The following is a 19,867-nucleotide window of genomic DNA, read 5'->3' on the forward strand; positions in this document are numbered from 1 at the left end:
CAGGGAGTGAGGAGGAGTAAAGTCAAGGAAACTACCTGCATCAATGCCAGTGATATAAACTAGAAATCATTGACTAGTTATTGTCCCAAACTAGTTTACATTAATTTAGTAGCCAACAAGCAAGCACTTTCAATTGGTCAGAATTTCCTGGAAACAGTCAACCTTTCATACACACAGTTTCTCATTTTATACTGCCTGCCTAGCACCCAAACTCTTTGTTTAAGGCTTTCATTAAATAGTTTTATTTTGCCATTTATTTGGAAACCTGTATTGTAGGTCATAAATACAAAGTACTCATAAAATTAAATATTATGAAAGCCAAGGTTATTAGATTTTAGCCATATTCTGTGCTCAGCACTCTAGTTACGAATCCAGACGTAAGTACTAACTAGTGGGGTGGTGTAAGACAAGTTTTTTAACTGACCTTTTCACCCGTTACCTCATTGATAAAATGTAGATAAAAGGTAGATAATTCTTATGTCAAAGAATTTTAGTGAAAATTAAATGAGATAAAGATGTCAGTTCTCCATTAATTAATCTATAGATTCTATTTTTTCCTTATCAAAATCTCTCAGATTTTTTTATTTTTGAATAAACTGACAGTCTGATTTTAAAGTTTATATGAAAATACAAGGTAGTTTATATGAAAACTGGTCAATGCAATTTTGAAGTAACAGAAAATTTGGAAGCTTTTCACTGACCATCTTAAAGTTACATTAAACAAAACATTGGTATAGTAGGACAATGATAGAAAAACTGATCACTGGAATAAAATAGAGTGCTGGCCGGCTTCATGCTAACAGCTCAGAGCCTGGAGCCTGCTTCAGATTCTGTGTCTCCCTCTCTCTCTGTGACCCTCCCCTGCTCATGCTGTCTCTTTCTCTCTCTCTCAAATATAAATAAAACATTAAAAAGTTTTTTAAAAAAGATTTAAAATAGAGTGCTAGAAACAGATCCACCCATATTCAATCACCTGAAACACAATAAAGGTGGCAGTGCAATGCAGTGGGAAATGGATGATCTTATTAAGTAGAACTGCATCAATTGGATATCTATGTGGAAAAATATGTATCTTGACCCCTACCTCACACTATAGATATGTGTGCGTATGTGTTATATGCATATACCTATATATATATATACACATATATATAACATTTACATACACATATATATAGATAATCAATTCCAAGTGAATTAAAGATATGGATGTGAAAGGGAAAACAAAACTTATAGAATACTATCTTCATGATTGTGGCAAAGGATAATATTTCTTAGGCAGAAAATAGAAAGTACTAACCATATTTTTAAATTTAGTGGAATTATATTAAAATTTAGAATTCTGTTCATTAAGGCAAGGATAGTAGTGTCTAAAAGCAACCTATGAACAGGAAAAAGTATTTATAATATATTTATATGACAATGAAACTGTGTCCATATTTTTAAAACCTCCTACAAATCAATAATCTCTTGCAAATTAGAGAACCCAGTAGAAAACTATACAAAAAGACTTGAACCTTTCTCAAAGGAGAATACCCAACTGTCCAGTAAACATGAAGAGATGCTGTACTTCATGAGCCATCAGGGAAAGGAAAGTTGAAGCATTCACAAAAGAAGATAACATCTGTAATATAAATACATGACAAAAGACTGGTATCTGAAACTTATAAAGTATTCCTGAAAATCAAATCAGTAAGACAAACTTTGCTATAGAAAAATGGGCAAAAAACTTAAACAAGCCTTTCATAAAGGAGGAAATCCAAAGAGCCAATAAATATGCAAGGTGTTCAACTTCTTTAATCATCAGGGAAATAAAAAAGTTAAAAGCCACAATAGGATATCACTACATAATGACCAGGTTGCATAATTAAAGTCTGACTTTAGCAGCTGTGAGTAAAAATTTGGAACAGTATCTATTCTTGTAAACTGCAAGTGGAAGTTTAAATTAGTGCAACCACTTCTTCCTTTAAAATTTTTTTAATGTTTATTTATTTTTGAGAGAGAGAAAGAGCACAAGTGGAAAAGGGGCAGAGAGAGAGGGAGACACAGAATCTGAAGCAGGCTCCATGCTCTAAACCGTTAGCACAGAGCCTGACACGGAATGCGAACCCACAAATCGCGAGATCATGACCTGAGATGAAGTCAGATGCTTAACTAACTGAGCCACCCAGGCACCCTCACCTCTTCCTTTTTAAAAGAATGTTTATTTATTTTGAGAGAGAGAGAGAATGCACACTTGCATATTGGGAGTGGGGGAGGGAAAGAGAGAGAGAGAGAGAGAGAGAATTCCATGCAGGGTCTGTCCTCAATGCAGAGCCCAACTTGGGGCTTGAACTCAAGACAGTGAGATCATGACCTGCACTTAAATCAAGAGTCAGATGCAGAACTAGCTGAGCCACCCAGATACCCCTTTAGTGCAACCACTTCTGAAACCATTTAGGCATTATCTATTAAAGGTGAAGATACATGAAAATACATGATATAGGGCCATCCAATACTTAGGTATGTACCATACATTTGCATGTAAGAAAAATACATATGAATTCTCATGGCAGCATTGTTTAAGATGGCTAATAACTGGCAACAGCCCAAATGTCCTTTAATAAATAAATGGCTAAATAATATTTAGGATATTCCTGGAAGGGGATACCATAAAGAAATGAAAACGAATAGACTTACTACATGCAACATGTATGAACCTCAGAGAGAAGCACAAAATAAAAAAATAAATCAGCATAACTTTCTTCAAAAAAAAAAAGAAAGAAAAGAAGCTAACATGTCTAAAGATATGTGGGGGACCTATTAAAAAATTGTTTATAGAACTATTAGCACGAAATATCAGAATGGCAATTAATCATTAAAGGTAGAATTTTGAATAAGAAGGGACAAACAGGGTTTTCTGAGAGCTGTTGATAATGTTCTCTTTCTTAACTCAGGTGCTGTTGAATAATGTTCATTTTGTAGTTATTTATTTAAATTGTATCCCTTTTCTGTATATATACTATACTCTATTTCACAAATTTTAAAAGTTTAAATAAGAAAAAATAAATAGGGAAAGAATATCCATTTTTCTGGTACGGATCACAGTAAAGACACAGGCAATCTAGTTCATCAGTGTGTCTACATTGCTATGAGCACAGTCCAGAGTGTGTTCTATCTTTCTTCAGCACTTCTGGGATGACTAAAATGGAAAAGCTGAAAAGTACCAACTAGTAAGGAGCATGTGGAGTAATTGTAATATTCATAAACTATGAGTGCAAATGTAAATTGTGTAACCACTTCAAGAAACTCTTCTATTAAAGCAGATTATATGCATACTTATGACTCAACAATTCCACTCATAAACTTACACAATAGAAATGTATTTATCAAAAGACATGTATTAGAATACTCATAGCGGCACTATTCCTAATAGCTCCAAATTGGAAACTATACAAATGGACAATAATGGAATGGATGGTAATGGCATGAATAAATAAATGGCAATACTATTATAAAATGGAATACTATTCATCAATGAAAATGAGTGATCTGTAATTACACACAATAATATGGATTAACTCTTGCAAACATAATGTTGAGCAAAAGAGTACATACAGATGTCTCTGTAAGTACTTTAAAAAATTTTTTAATGTTTTTTATTTATTTCTGAGAGAGAGACAGCGTGAGCAGGGGAGGGTCAGAGAGAGAGGAAGATACAGAATCTGAAACAGGCTTCAGGCTCTGAGCTGGCTGTCAGCACAGAGCCCGATGCGGGGCTCGAACCCACAAACCGTGAGATCATGACCTGAGCCGAAGTCAGATGCTTAACTGACTGAGCCACCCAGGTACCCCATCTGTAAGTACTTTAATAGGGAAAAATAATCTGTGCTTTTAGAAATCAAGATACAATTATCCTTGAGCAGGTAGGAATTGGAAGGAGTCACAGAGTGGTGCTTCTTGTTTCTTGATATGGGTGCTGAATATAAGGCTGGGTTCAATTTTTTAAAATTATCACTATAAACATGATTTATGTACCATTTAGTATGGTACATTAAACTTCTCTGAAAAGTTTTAAAAATGGATTACATACGTGAAGTTCTTAATAGTGTAATTGGCATGTAGTAAGCTCTAAAAATCACCTATTATTATTTGTGTTTTTATTGATGTTCTTGCCTACAAAGAGCAATAAGCCTAAGTTCTGATACTCATGTATTGAAAAAGGAAGTTAATAAATGTTAGAAAGACAAGACAGCACCAAACTGAGACTATCTCACTAATAGAAACAGAATTATTGAAAAATAATTGAAAAATGTATAACTTTGTTCTTAAATGAGTCAGTTGTGTTTTCATGCTGAGTCTATGGACTACCTGTGGCACACATCTGTCAATGTGGGAAACACTTCGCCTGATAAATAATTTAGCTACTGTTGACATGTTACTCAAACTGACAGACTCATCACAATGAGTCTTCCCTCCTAACCATCAATGTTCTTTTTTTCCTGAGACTCATTTATGTCCACTTGATCTTAAAACTGGCTAAATAATATTGACTTATGAAATCTTCAATTCAATGGTTACCTGTTTAATTATAGCTCGCCCTGCAGCTTAATCCATATGGAAAGAGAATGATTCTTTATCTGGAGAATATAAGGCATTCTTCCGCATTTTCAGAGAAGATCGTCTGTTGTTCTGTATGCTTGGTAGTTAGTCAATAACTACTAAAGGGAGTTTCTTTAAATCAATAATACCAGTATCAGTATCTTATCAAAGAATTGATAAAGACCTACAGTAATATCAATTTCCATTGCTTCCTAACATTTATAATAATATGGATACTCACAGAGCAGAGAACTAGATTGAAAAGAGAGCTAACTAAAAAATGAAATATTCAAATAAGCAGTTTGGGGTGGCTGGATGGTTCAGTTGGTTAAGCATCCAACTCTTGATTTCAGCTCAGGTCATGATCTCATTGTTTGTGGGTTCCAGCCCCACATCGGGCTCTGCACTGACAGCATGGAGCCTACGTGAGATCCTTTCCCCTGTTTGTGCTTGCTCTCTCTCCCTCACTCTCTCTCTCTCTCCCTCTCCCCCCATTTCTCCCTCTCTCTCTCCTCAAAATAAATAAACTGAAATAAGCAGAGATTAGTACTAGTTTAGGACCCCATCTTCTACAAATGCATGACTTCCCATTTGTTTATCAACTCTTCTCAAATACTGATAGTTGTATAGAAGATGAACTCATTAACTTTGAGTTTTGTTTTAATAATAATACAAAAGAATCTTTTAAAATGGCTTTCTAAGCTAAAAATGATGTATTTTATGGATTCAAAGACAAAGGTTACCAAACAAATCATTGTGTATCAATTCTAAGGTGGATGAAGTAAAAATTTATGGTCAATGAGTATTGACCTAATGGCTTTTAATTATGGAGATCAATGTAATATCTTTCCTCTTCTTGGTTTCTAAACTCTGGTAAACCATTTCTTTTGTACTCTTAGAGGGAAGCTTAGTTTGCTTTGACAAGTGTGTGTAGAATATCTATTTTGTACTGCCCTTGCTAGAACAACATCTCCATTCTGCTTAATTGGCAGCTCCTATAAATCAAAATCTATTACAAACTATAATTTCTATTTACTCTGACCCCATGTCAAATGTGAAGTTGGAGAAAGAATAATCTCCACCACCTTAGACATTTCAGAAAACCTCAAGTAACCTCATCTGGTATATTCTTTTGGATTCCTTAATTGTATCTCTATTATCTGCCATTATATAAAGTTCTTCCAAAAAAGGCTTGCCCAATAAATAAAATGATTTGGCACTAGTCTCTCCCCAGTAAGCAATGGGTGCAGTACTATGCTGACCTAGTGTAGATTGCAACAGACAGAGGACTCAGGTCTTGATGAGAAGATAAACTCAGATAACGTCCCTGGAGTGTCCTACCAGGTTGAAACATATATAGGGCATCTCTTGTACTTTGCCCTATATCCTGCTGACTCACTTTTTTTAGGCACTGATGCAGTATTAGATTTTCATAGGTATAACTTGACAGCACAGTATATATTTTGTTTTGGCTTGGGATTCTTGGATACAGCAGCATGGGATGGATATGAGCACTTATTGACACTCTATGAGGCACATTTTGACTGTTGGTAGAAAGAATCTGGTCCTTTCTGTCAGTGAAGTAGACAGCCTGGGGCATATTCTTTCTCACACCTCAAAAGGTCTCGGCTGGATCAAGCTTCAGTTGTCCACTACAGAAATCAATATGGCGCTTACCAAGGGATGGCTCTCTCTCCTGTTCTTTTCACTCTCTACTTTGTCATTCACTTCTCTAATAGACTATCTGCATGAAAATTCTTGTCTCAGTTCCTGCTTTCAAGGGAATCTTGGACTAACAAATAATCATACCAAGAAAAAAATGAAAAGTTAGAAAAGAGAAAGGGTGTGTATAAGATAAACAAAGTTTAGATATTTACCTTATTTTTAAAGTTTATTATTTATTTATTTAGAGAGAGAGAGAGAGCAGGGAAGGGACAGAGAGAGATGGAGAGAGAGAATCCCAATCAGGTTCTTCACTCACAGCAAGGAGCCAGATGCAGGGCTTGATCTCACAAACCATGAGATTACAACCTGAGCTGAAATCAAGAGTCCATCATTAACTGATTGAGACATCCAGGCATCCCTACCTTATCTTAAAATGTATCCAAGGGAGGAGGGGGCAAGATGGCGGAGAAGTAAGGAGCTCTGTACTTGCACTCGCGCCCATACATCACACNTCCAAAAGGGAAAAGTACATTATAAATGAGGAAACATTTACATCAAGTTCCCAAGCTGGATAACATTGCAACAATTGAATGGAATATTTGTATCTAGGTTTTTGAGCAGTCAGGACAAAAATGCAAAGATGTGGCTCTTAGTGTTTATCAATTAGTTAGTAGACACAAATGCATTCCACATGCTGGACTCTAAAAAAAAAAATTGTTCACTGTGTTTTTGTAGATGGAATAATGAATAATATAATGAAGGGTAGTCTTAGTAACAGATTTATAATAGAAATTATAGAGATATTCCATGAAGCTGCTTCATGTACTATATGTAGTAGAACCAGAATATAGTACCAAGAATGGTAAACAGTGAGCAGAAGTGCATCCTGGTGAGCTTTGAGCAATGTGGTTTAATACTGCACTCTCAGATAACTAAACAAACATGTTAAACTTTTTTTAATCTTGCAAGTATAACCTCTTTATTGCAGATACATAGCACTTTCCCCTTTACCTATAACAGACATTCTTACTGATTATGGCATTCTTTCCTATTGATCTTGGGTGCAGTCTCTCAATTTCTTAACATGATACTCCAAGCACTAAAAATAATTAGAAACTACAGATGAGTTTAATCTAATATTATTAGTTATCATTTGTACATGTAACCTGTACATCCTGGATGAGAAAGCATACCTGCCAAAATGTCACCTGAATGAGAATCATCTGGACATTCCTGCAAAAAATGATTTTTGATGGAGAATAATAATTACTAAGCTCTTGTCATTTACACAGAATGAACCACAGATTCACAGATTTCACAGCTTCGTGAGGGCTACTCTTGGGACACATGATAAAATGTGTTCACTATGTTCAGTACTGAGAACAAATAATGTGTGAAAGTTGAGTGAGATTTCCAACATGACTAAGACACTTCAGAATCATGAAGAGGAAAGTTTTATTGCATGGTATAGAAAGTGTTGATGTATGAAAGTGTGAGACAAATGAGAGGTAAAAGAAGATTCTGTACCCTAAGGAATCACCTTGCCAGAAAGATAAGACTCACAACGATAGATGTAAATGTCCACCAAGCATTATAATATCTATCATTTCTTTAATAAAAAGAAGGCAAGTATAACACAGTGTAACTTCCAACCTGGATAACATTTCCCCAAATCTCCCCATATTCCCTACTCTCAACCCTTCCCACCACCTCAACTACAGGTTGGTGTGGTGTTTTTCTTGGAAATGCAACTGTTGAAACAACAAACTCCCATCTACAATTACAACAAAAGTAACAACAGAATGAAATCCTTCCTAGATGAACTGCTTAAAAATGCACTGTAACTATTATTTTTAAATTCTGTATATCCTCATCTATGTGTATGATGGAATTTAATAAATTAAATGACAAGGTGTTCTAAAAGAAAAAATATGAAAATCTAGTATAAATTTAAAAAAAAATCTCAGGTTGGGCATCCTTGACAGAGAGGATATACCTAGAGCAAAAGTAGAAAAAAATAAGCTGAAATAAAATTATCCACGAATTTCAAGATCTGTTGCTATTTATTTATGAATTAAGTCTTCCACTTCCTGGGATGCCTGGCTGGCTCGGTCAATAGAGCATACAACTCTTGATCTAGGGATTGTGAGTGTAAGCCCTAATTTGGGCATAGAGCCTACTTAAAAAAAAAAAGAAAAAAAAAGACTTCCAGTTTCTTTGAATAAGGAAGAGAGGCTAAACTCGCTCTGCAAATCAAACAGCCTAATTTCTGTTTATTATAATTCCTTTCATAGTACGTCGATGTCATTTCTTTACTTGTCTCTCCTCTGAGACTGTAAGTTCGTTAAGGGCCTTACTCCTTATTCATCTATTCTTTACATCTCATAACTCTCATAGACACATGGTAGATGTGCTATTAATATTTATTTAGTGAAAGAATGCATGGATGAATAAATAGTAATGAAACTACACACCATGCTCCTGGGTTTCTCTGAACAACAAAATCTGCGTTGTTCAGAATATTCTCACTTCAAAGTAACTTGGTGGCAAAAGTAGAATTATAAATCCAGAGTGCTTACTCACTGCTCTTCCCCATTTTGGTGACTTCCAAACACCCTTGAAAACCAAGTTAACTTTAGTCTAAATCATCTCTAATGGCACAGAGGGGTAGAACTCGAGCTCAAATAAGTATAGTGGTGACTTTCCTTACACTTCTTCCCCTTCAATTGAAAAAGAAAACATACTGATACAAGCACACAAATATGCATACACATACATCAGAATAAGGCCAATACTTCATTTTTTAAAGTTCTTGACAGATTATTCACTTTTAGAGAAAAATAGTAGGTATTATTTAAAAAGCATGTTTTATGCCAAACACTATATAAAACATTCATATGCATTGCCTGATCTTCACAATATTTTTTATGAAATAAGTTCCAGTGTTATCCCCATTACATAGTTGAGGAAATTGTTTAGAAAGGTTAAGAAGTTACATATTGCTCTTTCATTGGAAAGCTTGGTTTCAAACCCAGTTATATCTGATGCCATATACAGTAATCTAGTCTCACTCATTTTTATGCATCATCCAGCATATATCAAAGGGTCTGGTCCAGAATAGCAAAGAAGGAATGAGTGAAACTGGCATGACCCACACTGGAAATGTCTCACTTCAAAGAGGGCTACACGCCCCAAAGCCTTTGCTTTTGATTTCTACTAACTACTAGATTTCCGTCACCTCCTAACATCCTAGAAAATAATATTGATGTGCATCTTCTTTATTTTATTATTTATTTTGAGAGATAGAGAGCAAGCAGGGGAGGGGCAGACAAAGAGGGAGAGAGAGAAACCCAAGCAAGCTCCACGCTGCCAGTGCAAAGCCTGATGTGGGGCTCAAACCCATGAACCTGCAGGTTCATGGTCATGATCATGTTCTGATATAATGTTCTGGATCATGGTCATCATCATGACCTGCACCGAAGTCGAGAGTCAGATGCTTAACTGACTGAGCCACCCAGGTGTCCCTGCATTTTATTTTTTAATTATTATTTGTATTAAATCTCAACTCTTGAGTGCATTTAAAAAAGAATAATTAACATACAGGATTATTAGTTTCAGGTATGCAATGCAATGCAACAATTCTATACATTACTCAGTACAATCACTCTAAGTGTAAACTTAATCCCCTTTATCTATTTCACCCATCCCTCCACCCACATCCCCTCTGATAACTGCCAGTTTGTCCTCTGTATTTAAAAGTCTTTTGTTTTGTTTGTCTCTTTTTTTCTTTGTTTTGGTCATTTGTTTTCTTTTTTTTTTCTTTTTAATTTTTTTTTTAATGTTTTATTTATTTCTAGGAGAGAGAGAGAGACAGCGTGAGCAGGGGAGGGTCAGAGAGAGAGGGAATCACAGACTCTGAAACAGGCTCCAGGCTCTGAGCTGACAGTCAACACAGAGCCCGACGCGGGGCTCGAACCCACGAACCGCGAGATCATGACCTAAGTGAAAGTCGGACGCTTAACCGACTAAGCCACTCAGGCGCCCCGGTCATTTGTTTTCTTAAGTTCCACATATGAGCGAAATCATCATGATATTTGCCTTTCTCTGTCTTATTCTATGCAATATCACACACTCCAGGTCCATCCATGTTGTTACAAATGGCAAGACCTCATTCTTATTCATCTGCATTTTAGAAGTCCCCAAATGACATTTATCTGAGATGTGGGTAAACTGGTGGTCTTCTTCCCACACATGCACCTCTAGACGGCAGTCTTCTTTTAGTAGGTAATTCAGTTTAGGTTCATTTGAAACAGAATCATCTTTCTTGTTAATTTACAAATGTAAAAGATCAGTGAAGTGTGAAAGCTAAATGGATATAAAAATACCAGAACATATGCAGAGGGTGTAGAAAAGAGTCAGACAATACAGTGTTTCTCAGCATGAAGGCTGCTCTGTCGCATTACTACTTGGGACATCTGTGTCTGCACCAAGCTGTCTCAGAGAACGGCTTTGAGCCAAACCATCATGCGGACCTCATCCTCCACACGTAGTGGTGGCGGTGCTGCTATTCAGAAGCACCTGCCCACGAATACAATTTGCTCACTGGTGCTGCAAGGAGCATCCGAATTATGCACTGTCTCCATCTAATAATGCCTTTGCAGTCCCTCCACAGCGGGGCTCTACATGGCTCTTTTAATCTTCTCGCCCTCTGTAGGAAATAAGCACTATGATTTCGCTTCCCCTCACAAATTAAACTGTATTACCAGGTAGTAACAGGACAGTGCCAGCTGAATAAAATTGACGATAAAAGCAGACAGGAGAATTCCAATGTCCCCAGCTGTGTTTGAGGGAGAGAGATTTTATTTCAAAAGCAATAACTCAGCAGGCGTGAGGCCTAGTGCCCTGCAAGCACCGTGGTGTCTCTCACTAAATCTAAAGCCAGTGGCACACAACAGGTACCGCTTCCTAACAGCCAACTTAAGGTGTATCCATCAGCAACCACTCCTTGCCTTCCTTTGTCCCCTTGCAAATCTGTACAGCAAATCTGCATAGTTGGATTTGCACCAATGTTATAATAAACAACTGCTTTAAAATAAGGTGTTGCATTCACCTACTTAAATATTCCCAAGCATAGCCAGTAGGACTGGATTTCAGATTACTGAATTCAAACTCATCAGGCAGATACATAAATGACACATAAATGAAGCATGTTCTGAAAAATGTTTTCAAGTTGTAGAAATCCTGCTGCTTATTTCTGACAAGTGTATGTAATAAAAGGTTGAATAATGTCTTTGGGATTCACAAATTATGAACACAGTCTTCTGTTGATGCCATGGATTGTTATGTCGCTTCCAGGCCTTCTGTTGCCCATGACTAACGCCTGTGCTGACAGTGTCATCACCACCATCTTAATTTACAAAAGACATTAAGATAGCTTTTCCCAAAGTACATTCGTTGGAAGACTAATACTGCATAATAGTGTTCTGTGGAGACACCCTACTGGGGAAATGTTTTTGTGAATCTGTAGGAACAAAATATGCTCTGTTGCATTATCAAAATTATTTCAATAGAAATTTTCCCTTTCAAAAAATATCTTGAAGGACAAATACCCAATTAGAATGACATTCAAGAGAAGAGTGAAAACAAATAGTAGCATAGGTTGCCACCATTCAAATGTGCATGATGAGTATGGAGGAGAAAGTAGCACAGTCTTCCCCTGTCTGAGCACTACCTTTACCCTGAGATTAGAATCCTCTAACTTGAGGGGCGTCTGGGTGGCTTAGTCGGTTAAGCGTCCGACTTTCGCTTAGGTCATGATCTCGCGGTTTGTGGGTTCGAGCCCCGCGTCAGGCTCTGTGCTGACTGCCAGCTCAGAGCCTGGAGCCTGTTTCAGTCTGTCACTCCCTCTCTCTCTGACCCTCCCCTGCTCACGCTGTCTCTCTCTCTCTCTCCTAGAAATAAATAAAACATTAAAAAAAAAAGAATCCTGTAACTTGACCTCTACTGTAGATTCACTATACCATATATGAGTCATATAGCAAAAATAGCAAAGACTGCCTATGTTGTCTACTTTTGCATTTCCAGTGTTAGACACATAGGCACTCAGTAGGTAAATGCTTGCTGAATCAAAGAGTGAATGAATGAGTGGATGGATGAAAGAATGAATGAGTCTGCACATGCCTCTTTCTGAATGTACATACCTATGATAATGCACTATTTTTCAAAAGTAAGTAGGCTGTATTAGAACAGATGTTTTTAAGCCACCATGGTGGCTCTGCTCTCTTCTCTATAACTTGTAAATAAGGAAATCACATGCGTGTTTCAAAATGTCAGCCTTTGTTGCTGGCTGTGTTGTTGCCTTGGCAACATAGACTGTGACATTATAAGCTATGGTCTCTGCCATGACAGTTGTTTGAGAATTAGCCTGCAGAATTCCACAATGAGTGTAATGAATTACATGATAAAATATGGTTGTTATGGATCCTTAACCACTTCCTGGTCTGAAACTTGATGTGCACGTACCTGTGAGAATGAGGTTTACTATATGTTGATTTCTTTTATTATTCAGGGCATAATATTCCAGTTTTTAAATAATTATTTTATCCTCCTCCTCCATTTGCTTCAATCATCTCAGATAACTCAGAAAGTTAGAAAATGCCCTCAAGAGCACTGATGATCAGACTTTGGAATTTTATAGACTAGAATAACTCATTAAACATTAGAGGAACAAATGTATGCTTGTCTGCTTTTATTATTACTAAGTAAAGACAAAAATTAAAAAATAATCACACATTTTCCTTGTTTTATAAAAAATGGACATTTTGTCCTCTCAAAGCAGTAAGGATAATTTTAAAATAAAAGACATTTTTTCCTTTTATATGAATATGATTTATTGTCAAATTATACAACACCCAGTGCTCATCCCAACAAGTACCCTCCTTAATGCCCATCACCCATTTCTCCCCCTGCCATCCACCCTCAGTTCATTCTCTGTATTTAAGAGTCTCTTGTGGTTTGCCTCCCTCCATCTCTGTTTGTAACTATTTTTCCCCTTCTCTTTCCCCATGGCCTTCTGTTATGTTTCTCAAGATCCACATATGAGTGAAAACATATACCTGTCCTTCTCTGACTGATTTATTTCACTCAGCATAATACCTTTCAGTTCCATCCACATATGCTGCAAATGGCATGATTTCATTCTTTCTCATTGCCAAGTAGTATTCCACTGTATATACAAACCACATCTTCTTTATCCATTCATCAGTTGATGGACACTTAGGGTCTTTCCATAATTTGGCTATTGTTGAAAGTGCTGCTATGAACATTGGGGTAGATGTGCCCCTATACATCAGCACTCCTGTATCCCTTGGGTAAATTCCTAGCAGTGCTATTGCTGGGTCATAGGGGAGTTCTATTGTTAATTTTTTGAGGAACCTCCACACTGTTTTCCAGAGCAGCTACACCAGTTTGCAGTTTGCATTCTTGCACCAATAGTGCAAGAATGTTTCCGTTTCTCCACATCCTCACCAGCATCTGTAGTTTCCTGACTTGTTCGTTTTAGCCACTCTGACCGAAAGACATCTTTTAATTAGAAGAAGCAATAACATATGAATCACATTGTCTTTATTCATTTTGTTAGACTGTTGAACATTTTATCATGAACGTACACTGATTATTCCACAAAGACATATTTGAAAACCTCTTCCCAAGGGGACAGTAGAAACACAAAAGTGAGGGGCGCCTGGGTGGCTTAGTTGGTTAAGCATCTGACTTTCGCTTAGGTTATGATCTCGCGGTTCGTGGGTTCGAGCCCCGCGTCGGGCTCTGTGCTGACTGCCTGCTCAGAGCCTGGAGCCTGTTTCAGTCTGTGACTCCCTCTCTCTCTGACCCTCCCCTGCTCACGCTGTCTCTCTCTCTCTCTCTCTCCTAGAAATAAATAAAACATTAAAAAAAAAAAAGAAACACAAAAGTGAATATAAAATATGTGAAGCTTTATTCTAGATGAGGCCAGTTGTCTTTACAACCTAAAATTGTATCCTGTCAGGGGCACCAAGGAACATGGATCAAGGCTTGGCTCACCATGCTAATCTCCAGTGTATGTGCTGAACCTCACAGAACATTAATCTCTACCCCCCTCCACCCACCTATGTGACTTCATTATTTACAAGTTGTAGAGAGGAGAACAGAGCCACCATGGTGGCTTAAATACATCTGTTCTAAAACAACCTACTTATTTTTGAAAAATAGCGCATTTTCATATGTGTCTCCGCCCACCTCTGCACTCTCCCTCCCAGCATACAGCCTCACTTCCTTTCTCTTGAGGGAACTGAGACAAGTTTCTTGATTTCATATATGCAAATTTTCTAAATCCCTATGCATTTTTTAGGAGTTTAGGCCTTCTATTATTTCCATTTGTTGGAATTTTCAAACTCTACCTCATCACTGACATTTTTGCTTCAGCCTTTACCTTCTCCTAACTCACTTATCCCTAGTAAAATGCTAAATCTCATTTGTCTTGATTCATTTTAATTGTGCATACAATTGCTATAGCCTCCCCCCCCCCCCCCCCCCGCCAAATCAATCAGTTTTGTTGCATTTCTCACCAAAGTTCTCATGGATTCTTAAGAAGGCCTGAGACTCCTCTCAGCCCCTCTCTCAAATTGTAAACAGATCAGGTACGATCTACCCCTAGGAGGCCCTGCAGGTCTATTCCCTTACTGTGCTAGCTCCTCTACTTACCATATATGGGGTAAATCAGGTCAGATCAGTGCTTGTGGACTTGGTTGTATGTACTCAGAGACCCACCATGTTTTCCAATCCATACATTTCCGGTGAGCCCTGAATAAAGCTGTGATCTCCATCTTGCTTGCCTGTTCTTTCTGTGTATACAGCATTGGCCACAATCTTGGAGATCAGACTTAAGTGGCAGGATTAGGACCCAGCCTTACTCCAGACTTCTAATAGTTTACACAACCCTCAACCCCATCTCCTTTTACATCCATCCACTGCAATCTGGTTTACCCCACCCACAGGACACCCAACCACTCTGGCAAAAATCTCACTGATATCTTTCTGATTGTCAAATACAATATCATGTGTCAATCTTGTAATTTTTTAATAGCTTGAAAATCTTGAATTTTTAAAGAGTAAAATATAACGTTTTTTACATCTTGAAATCCTGAATTATTTTAGCTCTTACTTTATTCTTCCTTGTTCTTGTACTTCTGACCATTTTTTCTTTGAAATTCTTGAGTCTTTTCTTCCATAGAAAAATACTTCAACTTTACTTTTACTTCTCTAATATCTTCTTCCCAGATTCCTTCACTAAATACCTTCAATGTTAACATTTTTATAGGTTCTGATCTTGACTTTTTTCTAATTCTGTTACTCTTCTACCATTACTTCTACCACCAAGTTGACTCTCAAATCTACATATCCAGCATACATTTGTCCCTGATACCATTCCATATATCTTTCTGCCTATTCAAACTCTCCACCTACCTAAATGATAACCATCCCAAACTCTGCTTATTCAGAATCAAATCAACCAGTCCATCATGACAGCATGAGGAATTCCACTAATCTGGTCCCCAATAAAACTGGGATAATTAAAAAATTATTTTTAAGACAGCCATTTAAAGCCTCTGCAATCCTAGGTATATGCCCAAGAGAAATTAAAACATATATCCATAAAGAAATTTATACACAAATTTTTATAGGTATTCATATTATTATTCATAATAGCCAAAAGTTCTAAAAAACCCAAAGGCCCACTAATGAATGAAGGATAAACAAAAATTTGTATGTCCATATAATGGACTATTATTCAGCCATAAAGAAAGGAATGGAATACTGACACATGCTACAATTTGGATGAACCTTGAAAAAATTATCCTAAGTGAAAGAAACTACTCACAAAAGACCACACATTATATTATTCCAGTCATACAAAAGTCTAGAATCTTTAGAGATGAAAAGTGGATTATTTGTAGCTTAGGGCTATGAAGTGAAGACTAGGTATATAGGGGATGATAGCTAAAGGGTATTGGGTTTCTTTTTTCTTTTTGACAAAAATATTCTAAAGTTGACTGCAATAATGGTTGCACATATCTTTACGTATATTAAATACCATTGAATTTCACACTTTAAATGAATGAATTATATGGTATTGAATTATAGCTCAATAAATCTGTTTTTAAAAATGAATCAATCTGGGGCACCTGGGTGGCTCAGTCAGCTAAGCGTCTGACTTCGGCTCAGGTCATGATTTCACAGTTCGTGGGTTCGAGCCCCACGTCGGGCTCTGTGCCGACAGCTCAGAGTCTGGATCCTGTTTCAGATTCTGTGTCTCCCTCTCTCTCTGACCCTCGCCTGCTCACACTGTCTCTCTCTCTCTCTCTCNGGGTGTTATATGGAAACCAATTTGACAATAAACTATTTGTAAAAAAAATAAAATAAATTTAAAAAAATAAATCAATCAGTGAATCACAGGAATCTACCCCCAAAACCAAGAGCACACTGTATACACTGTAGGTTAGCCAACTTGACAATAAATTATATATTTTTTTAAAAATGAATCAATCAGGAGCACCTAGGTGGCTTAGTCACCTAGGTGGCCAACTCTTGATTTTGGCTCAGGTCATGATCTCACAGTTGGTTTGTGAGTTTGAGCCCCAAGTTGTCAGCAGGCAACCCGCTTGGGATTCTCTCCCTCTCTCTCTCTGCCCCTGCCCCACGTTTGCTTTGTGTTACTTTGTCTCTCTCAAAATAAATAAGTAAATAAATAAATAAATAAACTTTTTAAAAACATGATTCAGTAATTTCTACTCAGGTCTGCTTTTTCTTGTCTTTCCCCAAGTTATTGTCTTAACCACTCAAGGCAGCAATTATCCTGGAAGTTATACCAGAGTTCTCTCTTTACCTTTACCCCCCCCACCCCCAGTGGCCAGTTCTTCACCAATTCTTGTCTAATCTACTTCCTAAAATCATTCTGACCTGTCCTATTCTCTTCATCCCAGTCTCATGCACCCAGTTCATGGTCTCTTAAGTATGATTTCTCTTGACATGCACCCCTGTCCTAAGAGTTGCGTATGAAGGGAATGGTATTGGAATTGGTGGTAGTGGATGGAGGAATTAATTGAGGGATGCATTTCCTTATATTCCAGAGATTTTTTTTCTTTTACTGCTTTACTTTAAATACTTTATACAGGGATAATAATGACAGGGTTCTGTTAACATCTCTATACCTCTTTTCTGCTTTTGATCTTTCTTTCTTTCTTTCTTTCTTTCTTTCTTTCTTTCTTTCTTTCTTTCTTTCTTTCTCTCTCTCTCTTTTCTTTCTCCTCCCCTCCCTTCCTCTGTACTTTTTATATACTATACATTTTAAACCAAATGAAGGATTAGTATTTTCTCCCTCTATTTTTCATTCCAAGCAATAAAAAAACTCCTGTTTATTTTACTTCTTTCATAGTGGAAGAGTTAGAAAAACACATTTCTCTACACACACATATATATAATTATCTGGAGTGACTATAAATTTTTAACTACTTGTGGAAATTAAAAAGCATAACATATGAGAACTGTTGGGAATAAATAATTTGGGTAATTTGACCTATAACAAATTTTTGGTACTGGAGATTATTGTGAGGGTGAAGAATTTTACTACTATAGAGTAGTGTTGTCTGTGGAAAAGGAATTGTGTTGGATGATGTTAGAAGGTGAAGGGACAGTAAAGTTCCCTCTAGACTGAGAAGGGACTTTGAACCCCAAAATTGAAGCAAGCTTCTCCATACTATTTATAGTTTTATCCAGGGAAACTTACTAACAGAGGAGATATGGCAGGCAATGGTCCAGGTGCTACACAGCTATTCTCTACAGAGTCCAGACCGTAATCCACAGCTTTTATAGAGCAAGGGGATGTACAGAGGTCATTGTGGTGAGGTCAAACGTTTCAACATTTAAAAGACCTCAAGACACCATGTATGCAACAGAGGGAAGGAAGGGGAAGCAATCATGTTATCTCTACTACTTATCTAAACAAGTTTAGGGAGGATTAGAAGAAACTTTCCTTCATGATCAGGGCATACATTAATCTCCATGGGGCCTGGAACACATAACCCTGGAGGGTTATGTCATTGCACAGTCCCTCACACAATGAGGGAGGTCATTGCACAGACATGAACAAGATGGCCGGCCAAAGATGGAGTCAGCATTGTCACTGCTCCTAGAGATGATCAGACCTAATGACAGTGATTAATATATTACTTGTTTAAAAATAGCTATTTTATAATGAAAATCATTGCTGTCTACTTATTTGAAATGTACATTGTATATTGAAATGTACAAGGGTCGATCGGTTGGGAAAGATAATTTTGCAGAACACATGGTAGCTCCATAAAATTCAAGCTCCTATTTAGAAACTGGTTTTAGGAACAATACTAAGTTGGATTCATAACATCTGAAAACAGGGACCTATGTTTTGCAAATGTAGGGACTAGAATTTTTTTTTCATGACCCAAGGATGATTTGGCACAAAAAAAGCTCATTCTAAATGTATAGGAATGTTCCTGCCTGTAAATATGTTCACTGTCACTTTAGGTAAGCTATGTGGGTAGCCAGTGTAAAATCAAAGTTTTGCCTGGTTAATATAGATACAGAACAAAAGGATTTATTTTTGTTGGTGATATTAAAAAGTATCTCAGAGCTGAGATAATAGAGCACTCCTTCCCTCTATTGGAGAAGCCTGTCAAGGAAATATAGTGCTTCAGTTCATCAGTCAAGATTCTTTCGCTTCAGGGAGAATAGTTTTTGTTTCCTTTTTCAAGACTCCATCTTCCCAGCATAACACTATATAGCATCTATTAATATATAAAACAGCATACAATTGATGTTGCTTCAATATAAAAATAACAACTCGGGGCACCTGGGTGGCTCAGTGGTTTGGGTGTCCGACTTCGGCACAGGTCATGATCTCACGGTTCGTGGGTTCGAGCCTCGCGTCAGGCTCTGTGCTGACAGCTGAGAGCCTGGAGCCTGTTTCGGATTGTGTCTCCCTCTCTCTCTCTGACCCTCTCCTGCTCATGCGGTCTCTCTCTCAGAAATAAATACAACATTAAAAAAAATAAAAAATAAAATAACAACTCATTGTGATAAGTCCAGCATCATGTTTCCTGTATCTGATAGATTGCAGTTTCCTTTGGTTACAAATCCATATATATGGGTCTGGTACCAGGGGACTCTAGTATTGTCCATTTCCTCAGTTGTTAATGCTTCGGATCCCTTAGTTGTGCCTGTACCTTACTAGTCGCACCTTCAGGGGACACATTTTTCTCTTAGTTTTAAAAATGTTTAAAAATATAGGAAAACCAGTATTCCCTTGCTATTTTTCCTGTCATCATGCAAGAACATGCATTTTACTGTGCATTCTAAATATAATGGGTGTAATTTGATCTGCATTCTTATCAGAACCTTGACACATTATTTGCTCTTTGTGAAACAAAGAAAACCAGTCTATTTATTTAAATAACCATAGTTATATAATTGCAAATAACAGTTGTATTTAAATCTATATTGTTTAATTTCCATTTTTTTAAAAAAAAAGACATTTTGTTAAGATCTTTCC

The 19,867-nt window shown here is 37.0% G+C and overlaps 1 long non-coding RNA gene across 4 annotated transcripts in view; it reads left to right on the forward strand.

The window, feature by feature from the left end:
* LOC144238994 (uncharacterized) overlaps nt 1-19,867 on the forward strand; it is a 316,761-nt gene that overhangs the window by 219,151 nt on the left and 77,743 nt on the right. The window lies entirely within an intron of this gene.

This window comes from Crocuta crocuta, unplaced genomic scaffold (assembly GCF_008692635.1).
Source record: "Crocuta crocuta isolate KB4526 unplaced genomic scaffold, BGI_CrCroc_1.0 scaffold479, whole genome shotgun sequence".
Taxonomy (NCBI): Eukaryota; Metazoa; Chordata; class Mammalia; order Carnivora; family Hyaenidae; genus Crocuta; species Crocuta crocuta.